This window comes from Dermacentor silvarum, chromosome 4, assembly GCF_013339745.2.
Source record: "Dermacentor silvarum isolate Dsil-2018 chromosome 4, BIME_Dsil_1.4, whole genome shotgun sequence".
NCBI classification, from domain to species: Eukaryota; Metazoa; Arthropoda; class Arachnida; order Ixodida; family Ixodidae; genus Dermacentor; species Dermacentor silvarum.
In genome coordinates, this window is record NC_051157.2 from 129,399,179 (window position 1) to 129,410,792 (window position 11,614).

Consider the following 11,614-nt stretch of genomic DNA (forward strand, 5'->3'; position numbering starts at 1 on the left):
AAGGGGAAAATGGTATCCAGACAGCTGCGTGGTGTGAAGTCCGTAGTTTCGTGCTTCGCTGTATTGTAGGCGTAGGTAATAAACGGTAAGATGTCATCCCAGTTCCTGTGATTGGATGATACATACATAGCCAGCATGTTGGTCAGGGTACGGTTGGTACGTTCGACAAGGCCATTCGTCTGGGGATGATATGGTGTTGAGTGGCGGAACTGCGAATTGCAGAGTCTAAGCAATTCTTCCACGGCGTCAGCGACGAATTGGCGACCACGGTCGCTGATGATAACGCGAGGCGGACCGTGACGAAGGATTACGTAGCGTAATAAGAAGGCAGCGACGCAGGTAGCGGTGGAGGAAGATATCGCAGCTGTTTCCGCGTATCTAGTTAGGTGATCGACACAGACGATGACCCAGCGGTTGTTGTTCGAAGATCGTGGAAACGGTCCTAGCAGATCGATACCAACTTTCTCGAAAGGTGTAGTAGGCGGCGCTACAGGATGAAGAAGGCCTTGCGGAGCACTTGTCGGTCGCTTGTGACGCTGGCACTTGTCACAGCTCGAGACGTATTGCTTAGTGAAATGTCGCATCTTAGGCCAGTAAAACCGCTCCTGTATTCGATGTAAGGTGCGAATGAATCCAAGGTGGCCTGAAGTCGGATCATCATGCATGACACGGAGAATGTCACATTGCAGGCTTTGGGGAACAACCAGTAAATACCGCGCGCCACTTGCTGAATAATTTGTCTTGTATAACAGTCCATCGCGAAGGCAAAAGCGACCACTGGCCTTGGGACTGCAGGCATCGGCGAAAAGGGGGTCCAAACATAAGTCGTTGCGCTGTTCCCGCTGGAATACGGTGGCGTCAGGAAACGCGTGAGAGACAGCAGCAAAGCAGGTGTCGAGGTTGTCTGGGTTATCCTCTGTTGTCGACAGTGGAAGGCGAGAAAGGCAGTCAGCGTCGGCATGACGTCTTCCACTTTTGTACGACACATTGAAATCAAATTCTTGGAGCCGCAAAGCCCAGCGTGCTAGACGACCGGAGGGGTCACGGAGGGTAACAAGCCAACACAGGGAATGGTGGTCGGTTACAATTTTGAATGGACGCCCGTAGAGGTAGCAACGAAACTTTTGAACAGCAAAGACAGCCGCTAAGCATTCTTGCTCTGTCACAGTATAGTTTCGTTCAGCCTTGCTGAGAGAACGGCTCGTATAGGCAACCACATACTCCATTATGATGGCGCTGAACAAGCACTCCACCGATGCCAATTCCGCTGGCGTCACTGTGCACTTCAGTAGGAGCAGACGGATCGAAGTGACGAAGAATGGGTTTCTGAAGTCAGCAGGAACTTGAGTTGAGAGAATGCCGCGTCGCATTCAGGTGTCCACTCGTATGGGCTGTCTTTTCGCAATAGGCTTGTCAAAGGATAGACAATGTCCACGAATCTGGGCACGAACCGTCGAAAGTAGGAGCATAAACCCAGGAAGCTGCAGGAGTTCTTTTAGTGACTGAGGTGGTTTAAAGGCACTGACTGTTTCTATTTTCCGAGGGCCTGGCCTCACACCATCTTTGTCAACCATGTGACCAAGGACTAATGCTTGTCGTTCGCCAAACCGACACTTCTTGGAATTTAAGACAAGCCGGCCTTTTCGCCGCAGTCTAAAACGAGGTTTAAACGGGCGTTATGCTCTTCGAAAGTACGTCCGAAAATGACAACGTCATCCAGATAGCACAAACATACCTCCCATTTTAGACCGCGCAGAATCGAGTCCATAAATATTTTGAAAGTAGTAGGGGCATTGCAAAGCCTAAACGGCATAACATTAAATTGATACAGTCCATCGGGTGTCACGAATGCAGTATTCTCCTTGTCAGCAGGGTGCATAGGGATCTGCCAATACCGCGATCGTAGATCTAGTGAATAAAAGTTGGAAGCCGAACGTAGACAGTCGATGACATAGTCTATCCGAGGTAGTGGATATACATCTTTTTTGGTGAGGGCGTTTAATCGTCCATTATCAACGCAAAACCTCCAAGAGCCGTCTTCTTAACCAAAATGACAGGTGCTGCCGAAGGGCTGCACGATTCTTCAATAACACCCTTCTGCAGGATATCCTGATTTTGTTGGGCAATAACTTTCCCCTCCGATGACCACACTCGGTAAGGTTTTTGCCGTACCGGATAAGCAGAACTTGTATTGATCATGTGCTGAGCTCGAGAACAGGGTAAAGATGGTCGCTTCTCCTTTTAGCAGAAGTCAAACACAGAAGCATGTCTTTCCAATAGCTCGACCAATCTTTGCCGCTCGTGGATCGTAGGTTCTTACTAACCATGCTCAGAATCTGCGACTCGCAGGAGCAACTGCAATCGCCAACGGCCAAGCGTTATTGATCTTCTTAGTCGTCAACAGCAGCAATAGAATTTCCGATGGCACCATCAAAGACGGCGAGCTTCATTCCTCGAGGAAGCATAACAGGCACTGGCGAACAGTTAGGTGCCCACAATAACGTGGCTCGGTTGGTAATCGACACAATACAGCGAGGTACTAAGATGCCTTTCTTAGCACACTGACCGGTGAGAGGTTGAACGATGGCATCAAAAGCGGATAAGGCAGAGACGGAAGCGAACACGGCCACTGACCGAATGGTGGACCATGGTGGCACTGTCAGTTCGTTGGAAGCTCGTCACAGTGGGCAGGAACAACTTCACTGCTGACTGAAAGTCCACTGGTGCCACAGTCGACAAAAGCGCCACACTCTTGGATAAAGTCAATACCGAGAATAACTTCGTGTGTGCACCGCTGGAGAACCAGGAACTCAGTTGGGAACACCTTTCCGGCCAACAAGACCTTAACGACGCAAACTCCCAAAGGAAGAAGTATTTCTCCGCCGCCACCACGAAATCTTGTAGATTCGTGCCAAGAAAATATAACTTTGCGGCCAATGCTATCTTTGAAAGAACGACTTATTACAGAAATGGTTGCACCATTGTCCACTAAAACAGTTGCACATACTCCATCTATTAACACGTGTATCTTGTTCTTAAGCATCGTAACTGGGGAGGCATCTGAGGTAAGTCATTTTGTGCGACCTCACCTCCATCGGTCGCGCCAGCTAGTTCCCCGTTGGTGGCGGTGGTGATAGCCGCCGTCGCGATGAAGGCGAGCGGCGCAGTCGGGCGGACAGAGGTGTCAAACTACGGTCAGAAGCGGGAGAACTATTGCGTCGATTCTCTTGTCGTGAGGTGCTCCTGGAATAGGCGGACCAAGAATCGTTGTTGTGACCATTGCCAGCGCGAAGAAACGTTGATGGCGGATCGTATCGTGATGTTTCCCTGCGCCGACGACAGAACCGACCTATGTGTCCGATAGCAACACAACAATAACACACAGGAGGTTGGCTATATGCACTGCACTCCTGAAATGCATTGTCGCGACGCTGTGGGACAAATGCATCTTCACGCGGCTCCTGGTGTGTAGCGGTCGGCTGACGAGGATAGCTGCAGCGGCGTTAGTACCGCGACTCTGGGTAGTGATTGCGCTGCGGCCTCAGTGGCGAGCGAGAACTGTAGTTGTAGTCCTCTACGCCCGTTGCAGTGATAGAAACATGATGTGTGGGGGCTGGGATAGGCGCAGCATTATAAAGTGTCGAGTGCACGTGTCGGGTGAGCTCTTCCCGTAGAATCTCACATATTGTAAACGAGAGATCAAGGGACGTGTAGTCAACACTCGCAACGGTAGTCACATTCGGTAACCGACCGAATTTAGGCGTGATACGCCGCATCTTTAGGGTCTCGAATGGACGACAATGCCGTATGACGTCAACTACTGTACCAAGGTTCTCTTTGCACTGCACTTTGCAGGCTAGAGCATGCTAGCCATGGCCGACCTCTCTGCCTTCCTTCAAATAAATTATATCTCCCCCTCTCTCTTTGCCGATGAGGAAGTGATATACAACCTCGGCAATTCCTTTTAATAGGTGACCGACCTTGTCCTCCTCTGACATGTGAGGGTTGACGGCCTTGCAGAGCTTCAATTTAACCTTAATATATGTCGTGCACGTCTCGCCTGGCACTTGGGCTCTTTTGCAGCAGTGTTTGTTGAGCCTGTTTCCTCTTCGCGACTCAGTCCCCAAAACACTGTGTTATTTCCGACACGAACCGATCCCAGATCGTGAGGATGTCCTAATGTTTGTCAAACCACACAAGTGCCGTATCCGTTAAGAAAAACACGACGTTGGACGGCTGAATGGCCGCATCCCAATGGCAATAGTTGCTCACCCGTTTGTAGTGAGTGAGCCACTCATCCACGTCCTCGCAAGACTTGCCTCCGAATGTGCGAGGCTCTATCAGGTGCTGACACTGCCAGGCACCAGCCGCGGCTGAAGCAGGTACCGAAGAGGCCGCTGTAACCAGGGCAGGGGCTGCAGCTGCAGGTACTCGTTCAGTCCGGCTTCCGTCTTGAACGAGAGACATCTCGACCACCAACGGCAATGCCGGAAGTCCAGCAAGGCGGCGGCTTCAGCGCAGATCAGGTGTTTGCCGAACCGTGTTGCGTGGTTGAGTACCCAGCACCTCCACCAAAAAACTGTTACGGATGAGGCCTATTTAATTACAGGTGACGGATGAGAGTCTAGGAAAACAGTCCAGCACCGATTTCGTTCTGCGCTATGCACCCAAAAAGATCCGTCGTCCTCCCCTTCGTCCTTTTGCCTCATCCAAGGGGTTACAATATTTACATTTATATATATATATATATATATATATATATATATATATATGCGCATGCTAAATGGCCTTATCAGACCAAATCGCACCATGAAGGTAAGTGCATACGCCCCAGCGGAAAACTACCAGCACAGACAGTGGTCTAGATCACTGATGCTCCCATGAGAAAAAGAAGAAGAACGTAAACTTTATTATGAAATAGATAAGACTTGAGTCCGGCGTATTTTTAGTGGTCGCACTCGCACAAAACGGGGATCTAATGTGCACAGACAATGACGGCATGATCTCAGCCGAAAATCCCAGCCGAGAAAAACGAAGATGTGGGTATTTTATTGCTTATATACTGCATCTGATTAGATCTCCAGAAGGTGAGGCTTACACATGTGGTCTGTAATTGAAAAAATAATTGTTTATTTAAAGGCCGGGCCTGGACAAGCAAATGCGGACCTTGGCTAAGCTTAGCAATGAACGCCCCGGCCCGGGCCTGGTAACACGAGCTGGGGGCAGGATCGGGCTTCGAATCACGGGCCCCGAGCGGGCCTGGGCTGGGTTTGGTCATGTACGCCCGGGCCCGGGCCGGGCCCGGCTTAGTATTACGGGCCCGCGCTGGGCACGAGCTTCATAGAGCGGGCCCGTGCAGTGCTCTAGAGCGAACGGCAACAATAATGACTTGCTGATATTGATAGGCTGGTGGCAACTGAAGACAGCAGTGGGTGTAAACAAGACCGTCGCGCCGGCAAGCGATGCACATGAAGCAGGGACGAAGACCACACTGAAGGTAGGATGGTCAGTATGTGGAGCTAAAAAGATCCTGCTAGCATGATGAACTTACAAGTCCTGAGATGGAAACTCACACAAAACGGGGATCTAATGTGCACAGACAATGACGGCATGATCTCAGACGAAAATCCCAGCCGAGAATGACATCGTGGGAGGCACAATTTAGAAAAAAAACACCACCCAAGAACTCAGTACAGATGGGTAACCAGTGAAGCTGAAACGTGCGGTCCCGGTGTTTAGCAGTGGGTAAATCCCGACGCTGTATTGAAGCGTTTCTCAATTATTGGTTACATGTTTGTGTTTCTAGTGTAACGCAAGCGCCAATAGCGGGCGGACGCTGCTAACCACGACGCCGAGCTAACTCAAGATACCGAACGCATGCGACAACGGCGAGTCGAGGAGGCGGCGTTGCGGGCAGAGCAGCGTCCACGTGGTAATGGCGGGAACGCGCTCGCCGGGGCCAACGCCCGCTTTCGGTGGGAGTTTCTCGAGTGGCACTTTGGCTTCGGCTGCGACGAAACGTCCACGTTGAAATCGCGAAGTGGAACACAAGCGCCAATGGCGGGCTGCTAACCGCGACGCCGAGCGTTTAACTCGAGATATCGAACGCATTTAACAACGGCGAGTCGAGGAGACTGCGTTGCGGGCAGTGCAGCGTCCACGTGACAATGGCAGTAAAGCGTTCGCTAACGACGTCACTAACGGCGCTGCCAATGGCATGCGCGCTTGGGTGCGACGTAGAGAATGGCGTAACTGACGGTTCAGCCAATGGAGACGTTTAGCGAAACATAGGACGAACGGTTTTTCGTTTCGCTAACGCGTCCTTTAAAAAGAGCAGGCGTTGGTTTCGCCTAGCCATGTACAGCTTTCGCTTTAAAAAAGTTGTCGCAGTTTCACCTGAAAGGCGAAGCATCAATTGCGATAGCAAATTTGTAGAGAGCTATACGGAGTAATGATATTAGCTTTATGAGCTGTATAAACTTGGACATGCAGCAGCACCGGCAACACGCAGAACTGTTGTCGACGCCGTCGGCGTTTTGCCCGCGTTCGCTCAAAATGCGCGCGGCGTTGGTGACTGTTGCCGGAGCCTCTGATATAAATAGGCACTTGGTGCCGCAGCTAAACGTCGCCTCCCTTCCCTCCTCCTCCCCCCCTCCCCCACGGTCTCTCGCGCGTCGGAAGAAGGCGCGTTTGCTCTACATATATGGTGATTGTAAAGGAGCAAAGAGACGCCTACTTCTGCAGCCCTTAAGCGAGCACGGCGCAGAACGCGCGTTTGTTCTCCGCCGTGCGTTCACTCCCCGTAAAAGCGCGCGCCCCTCGCGTCCTTTCACTCGCACATACAGCGTTCGGCGGCGCGCGGCGACGATTTCATCTCCATTGACGTCATACGGAACCTCACGGTGACGGCGACGGCGATGGCGACGCCGACGGCAGAAATCTGCTTTTGAGTGTCCATATAATTGCTATCGCAATAAAAAAGTGGTCGCAGTTTCACCTGAAAGGCGAAGCATCAATTGCGATAACAAATTTGTAGAGAGCTATGCGGAGTAAATGATAGTAGCTTTATCAGCTGTATAAACTTGGACATGCAGCAGCACCGGCAACACGCATAACTAATGTCGACGCCATCGGCGTTTTGCCCGCGTTCGCACAAAATGCGTGCGGCGTTGGTGACTGTTGCCGGAGCCTCTGATATAAGTAGGCACTTGGTGCCGCAGCTAAAGGTCACCTCCCTTCCCCCCCCCCCCCCCCCCCACCGCCTTTAGCGCGTCGGAAGAAGGCGCGTTTGCTCTGCATATATGGTGATTGTAAAGGAGGAAAGAGACGCCTACTTCTGCAGCCCTTCAGGAAGCACGGCGCTGAACGCGCGTTTGTTTTCCGCCGTGGGTTCACTCCCCGTGAAAGAGCGCGTCCCTCGCGCCCTTTCACTCTCACATACAGCGTTCGGCGGCGCGCGGCGACGATTTCATCTCCATTGACGTCATGCGGAACCTCACGGCAACGGCGACGGCGACGCCGACGGCAGAAATCTGCTTTGGAGTGTCCATATAATTGCTATCGCAATAAAATTGCGAGCTCTTCTACTATGTGAAGATGGAAGACCAGCGAAGCTGTTGGTATTGTTTAATTATATTTAATATTTTTTAATTTGGTGGTCATGTTAAATGGTTGAAATAACAAAACACATACCTTTGCGTCGCCGCGCGTCGTATGCTGTATGTGCGAGTGAAAGTGAGTTTAAGTGACTACATTCACACCACCTTGCACCATCGGCCGCAGCACGTTGGGCCGCTGCGCGTTCCGCTTTTCGTCGCTTTCGCATCCATTCGTGCTGTTGAGCGCGCTGGCGCTCTTTCTCTTCCTCTTCGGAGCAAGCGACACGGGTCTTAACCATACTACGGTGTACTAGAACAACTCTTCTAGTACACTGTAACCATACCGAGCCCAAGGGGCCACTGATGACGTCGCTAGGGAAATGGCTATGTCAAGAGAGAATGAGACCGAGCTATTGGTTGGTAGATTATTACGTTTTATCACTGAAGTATCGACATGAATCGTCATAGACTAGTGTTTGGGCTATAGCGTTCATCGCTCCGGTGCATTGTTTTTGTCTCTTTGGGTCCCGCGAGTGACAAGGGTAGTTCAAGGGCGCGTTAAGGTACGTTCGCACTAGCGACAAAAACGCGCGTGACACACAGAGCGCGACGAGCGTCTGCGCACGGGCAAGTTCACAACCGCGTTTTGCGGGACGCGGCAGTGACGCTTGGCGTCCCGACTTGTATCGTTCCATTCGATAATTCTCAAGAAAACGCGCGTTACGTTCAGCGTTTCGTTGTGCGTTTCATCGGATGTGTCTGTGGTTCTTTGCGCCACTGCCGGTCACGCTCAGGCACGTCGGATGTGGACAATTAAGGAGCTCTTGTTGATTGTGAACATCATAATACTAATTTGTTCTTTACTTGTGCAACGCCGACGTGCCAGAGAGCGCACGAGAACATTTTGCGTGCTCCCGATGTGGCAGTACAGGGACACGGAGGGCCCGGAACAATGCTTCCCCGCCTGCGCAAAACTCGTCCTTGAAATCGACGTTGCATTTGTCATGCATACAGGCATACGCGTGCACTGTCTCCAAAAAGGCTTCCACTGTGAAGCCACTTCTTTCTCAGCGTCTCGACAGCGGTATGGGAAGGCCTAACGAAAACGGCTTCATTGGCTGGACATGGCATCTGAGATTTTACGACGTGCGTGTCAGTGCTCGATCTCAGAGGCCATACATCATGATTGTTTGCTTGTGTGAAAGGTGGCGCCACAACTGCGCGGCTCGCTTCTGATTGGTGCTTGTTTTGCGGCGCCGTTTTTCGTGAGTTTTGGTGTTCGCGACAGCATCGCTCGCTGTGAACGGCGTGTCGCGAGCGCTTTTGTTGCTTGTGAGGACGTACCTTTACCGGTCCGCGAGCCCACAGGGCAGCACAATGTGAAATTGTGCTTGGACCCTTCCTGCACAATCACCAGGAGCGGCCCACTTTTTTTTAATTGTTGTTCTACGCGTCCTTTTGTCCGCGGACACGATCTGCCAGAACCTAGTCATTAACAGCTTCACTGTAAAAATAATTCAGTCTAATACAAAATCTCTTGAATCAGTACCCTGGCAGTGCATAAAGCGACGGCTGAACTTGTGCACTGGTAGTTTTAAGCGATAATAGCGAAGGCTTCATGGTCACTTTACGTAATGACCGATAAAGCGTTTCACTAATCACGGATACAGCAGCACCTGTACCGACGAGTGCAAGAGATCTGATACCATCAACGAACACTTCAATAACGTTAGCGGGAAAAAGCGATCACTTTTATGTTCCGACAACGGCGCCGTTCGTGTGCTATGAACTGTAGAAATAAGTTTTCCGCCTCACTAGTACTGGCACTGGGCCTACGCAGCGTGGGTGCGAGAGAGTGGCGACGATGGAAAGGCAACCGACGAGTACCAAAGGCCTGTGACTCCGGATCTGGTATGTCATCAGCAGTGCAGACTTCCGATGGTGGCTGTTGTGGGATAGAAAATGGTCGGAAGGCGTAGCTAGGGGCTCGTGCTGTGCCCATGAAGGCCGGGAAACGCCGGCGGCAAAAGTGCGCTACATGTTCCGGGGTCCCGCAGGTGTAGCATATTTGGTAGTTGTCAGCTGTGCGCAAAGGATTTGGACCCCGCTGCTGTGCACCCAATATTGAGCCGCTGGCTCTCGAGGAAAACGCGGAGCAGAGAACACCAGCAGACGAGGCGCTGAAGGCACATGAGGGAACCACGGAATGCGAGACGCCCGTACAGAAATCTTCAGCCCACGTCCGAGTGGCGGCCATGGGAGCCGGCTGACACGGAGATGGAAGGGCTTCGATCACTTGCTTTTGAATCATATGCCGCATCGCTGGAGCCAAATTGTGGGAAGGTTTCTCCGTGGTCGGCAAAATGGAGAGCTGTCACGCTATCTCTTTGGGCGAAGATTCTTTATCTGCGTCAGCAGAGTTGTCTAGTTGTCGCCAATAACCAATGCACCTAGCAAATTTTCCATTGGTGCTAGGCGCGGATGTAATCTACGCTGTTTTATTGCGATAGCAATTATATGGACACTTCCACCGGATTTCTGCCGTCGCCGTCGCCGTGAGGTTTCGTATAGATAAAATCTTCGCCGCGCGCCGTATGCCCGAGTTGAAGCGTGCGGGGACGCACGCTGTCACGGAGAGCGAACGCACTCAATCTTCCACGCGCAAGCAAGGAAGCGGGAAGCGAGCGCCGGAGGGAGTGGGGGGGGAGGGGGCGCATTTCTCCTCTGCCAACAACCGCGCTCGTCGCTCGCTCGCACCGTCTCTTTTCTCCACACGGCTCTGAGCTTTATGCGCTGTGCATTAGCCGCTCAGTTTCCGTTGAAGCGATAGACCACACGTGCCTTCGCCCGCTGCGGCGTATATGCGCTTGCTGCCAGCGTTTTGACAGTCGTTGTCTGCAGTCATTCAGTGTAATCTATTCATGTTTGTTTGTGCGCGCTCACACCACAGTTAGTAATAGTCGGGCCACATTTTCCAACGCACGCTACACATGCAATGCTGCCCGGATCTGCAGTGCAGCGCTACAGGTGTGTGCCTTCGCACGCGCTGCCCACGGGCAGCGCTTCTCATAAACACCACCGTTTCTCACGCGCCTTCTCGTGGTCATACAGTCTCTCTTCATGTCGGTCTACTTACGCCGCAGCACACCTGCTTACTTAATCCGCTCATGTTTACTGCAATTCATATTGCTACCAAAGCCGCTCACCTTACTTCGTATGACATTGGTGTGTTGCTATCGCATTCATTGCTTCGCCCTTAGAGCGAAACTGTGACATTTTTCTTAGCTCGTCACAACTTTGGCACAAATTGATGATTTCAGCAATGGTGGCTCGATAATTTCAGCAATGCTTCGCTAACATTTTAAAGGCGTCCTCATCGATGGCTTTCATAATCTGCTTTATCTTGTCCTGTTCTGTCAATGACAGATTCATGCGCTTAGAGAAGTCAATTACACCTTCGACGTAACTTGTGAAAGTTTCACCGTGATGATGCGCATGCCCACGTAAGCGTTGTTTAGCGCGAAATTTGCGACCAGGGGGCGCCCAAACATTTCTGCGAAACTTGTCTTGCACTGACTCCATGTGGTTCGGAGTAAAGTTGGTAGTTTCTGAATTAGAGGTTCGCGACGCCGGTTAAGTAAAATAGCATGTTGTGCAATCTGGCGGCAGCGTCCCACGTGTGGTGTTGTCTCACCTGTTCCTAAGATCCTCCACGTCACCCATCCTCCACGTCAGGATAATCGGTGCCGCTTAAGGTGACAGGATCAGGCTGGCGCATCACACCAGAGACGGTGACCACTGGGGGCTATGGTATATCTTCCTGGGTGGTTTCGTCAGTCATGGTCACAGCAGTGGGCAGCGTCCGGCTTCAGAGATTTCTAGGTTACCCTGCACTTCTACCAAACGTAAGGGGGATGTTTTAAAGCTCTTCCAAGGGACCGAAAGAGGCTCTTCATGAAGAGTCCTAGCTTTTTGCATCAAGAAGACGAGCTGGGGTTTCGCGCCGAAGCGATGGC